The sequence below is a fragment of the Arachis ipaensis genome, chromosome B07, assembly GCF_000816755.2.
Source record: "Arachis ipaensis cultivar K30076 chromosome B07, Araip1.1, whole genome shotgun sequence".
Classification (NCBI taxonomy): Eukaryota; Viridiplantae; Streptophyta; class Magnoliopsida; order Fabales; family Fabaceae; genus Arachis; species Arachis ipaensis.
In genome coordinates this window covers 27735108-27737229 of record NC_029791.2, presented here as the reverse complement: position 1 = coordinate 27737229, position 2122 = coordinate 27735108, and positions in this window count along the sequence as shown.

Genomic DNA, 2122 nt, shown 5'->3' with positions numbered 1-2122 from the left:
CACTTCCAATCATGGTGCAATGAATCATGATGGCTCTGTCAACAGTCACTTCTGCTAGTGGGGATGATAGATCTTTGGATGAATTCCAACCATCCTCTAACTATGGGCTTAAGATCAACCCTTCTTAGTTGAATAAGTTTGCCTTGGGTATCCCTTTTCCACTGTGCTCCTTCCATACAGATGTTTGAGAGCACTTGATCCAATCTCTGATAAAAGTTGACTCTCCTAGTGTAAGGATGAGGATCTCTTTGCATTAGAGGCAAGTTGAACGCCAACCTCACACTTTTCGAGCTGAAATCTAAGATTCTTCCTCAGACCATCGTGATCCAGTTCCTTGGATTTAGGTTCACACTAGTGTCATGGTTTTTAGTAACCCATGCATTAGCATAGAACTCTTGCACCATGAGAATCCCAACATCCTGAATGGGATTGGTTAGGACATCCCAACCTCTTCTTCGGATCTCTCTTTGGATTTTCGGATACTCATTCTTCTTGAGCATGAAAGGGACCTCAGGATCACTTTCTTTTCTGCCACTACTTCATAGAAGTGGTCTTGATGAGGTTTGGTGATGAATCTCTCCATCTCTCAAGGTTCAGAGGAGGCTATTGCCTTTCTTTTCCTCTTTCTAGAGGGTTCTCCAACCTTGGGTGCCATGAATGGTAATGGAAAGAAAAAAAAGCTATGCTTTTCCAACACCAAACTTAAAACTTTGCTCGTCCTCGAGAAAAAATAAAGAAAAAAGAAGAATGGAGTAGAAGAAGAAGAAAATGGAGGAAGAAAGAGGAAGAGAGAGGGCTCGGCCTTGTGGGTTTATGAGTGTATGAGAGGTATGTGTATGAAGAGTTATAAAGTTGGGTATTTATAGGAAAGAAGAGTGGTATGGTTCGGCCAAAGAGTGGGTTTGGGTGGAAAATTTGATTTTTGAAGTGGGTGGGGGTTGGTGGGAGTTATAATGTGATTGGGCTAGGGTTTATAGGGAAGTGTGTATGCGGAAGTATGAAAGTAAGTGGGGTAGGTAAGGTAGGTGAAGATGATGTGGGACCCACAAGTCCTGAGAGGCTAGGGAATCCAGATTCTCTGCTTCTCTGCACTGGCGTTTGAATGCTCAGGGGCTGCTCCGTGGCTGTCGTTCAACTTTAACACTTCATCCAGAGTGTTCTGTTTTCACTGCTGTGAAATTCTCCCTTTGTTTCTGAATGCTGCATATGATCATGACTCTAAAATGCAAGAAAAATGAAATAAAAGAAAATAATAATTAATTAAGGTTGGGTTGCCTCCCAACAAGCGCTCCTTTAACGTCACTAGCTTGACGGTTAGTTCCTTACGGAGGTGAGTATGGGCTCAAATTTTTGCCCCTTACAGTGAACTTTCTTCCTGTCTTCTCATGAATGAGCTCTACATGCTCTAGAGACAGGACACGACTCACTGTATATGGTAAGACTGGATTCTTGGTGAAGACAACTCTCATGCCAGGTGAGAGTCCTTCAGTTAGAACTTTCTTGTTCCTCCAGTCTTTAGGTACTTTTTTCTTAGTACCATTGTGCTTAGAGCTTGTTGAAGGTTGCCCAACACCAAACTTCGAATTGATGTTTGGGGGCTCTGTAAAGCTCTGCACAGAAAGAGAGGGTTGGAACACTAGGTGTTGCACAGTTATCTCTCTTTTAGAGGGAGAATTGGGATTGTACATTTTGAATAAGATATAGTCCTCTTCTAGTTGGAGAACCATTTCTCCCTTAGCCACATTAATGATAGCATTGGCAATGGCTAGGAAAGGTCTTTCAAGGATGACAGAGTCATCCTCATCCTCTCCAATATCCAAGACTATGAAGTTAGCAGGAATGTAGTGGTTTTCAACTTTCACCAATACATCCTCTACTAAGCCATATGACTTCTTCATTGTCTTGTTTGCCATCTCTAATGAGATGTTTGCAGCTTGTACCTCAAGGATTTCCAGCTTCTCCACTACAGAGAGTGGCATGAGGTTGATGCTTGAACCTAGGTCACACAGAGCCTTATCAAAGGTCATGGTGCATATGGTGCAAGGAATCAGAAAGCGTCCAGGATCTGGAAGTTTTTGAGGTAGCCTCTGCTAAACCAAAGCATGGAGTTCTTTGGTAAGCA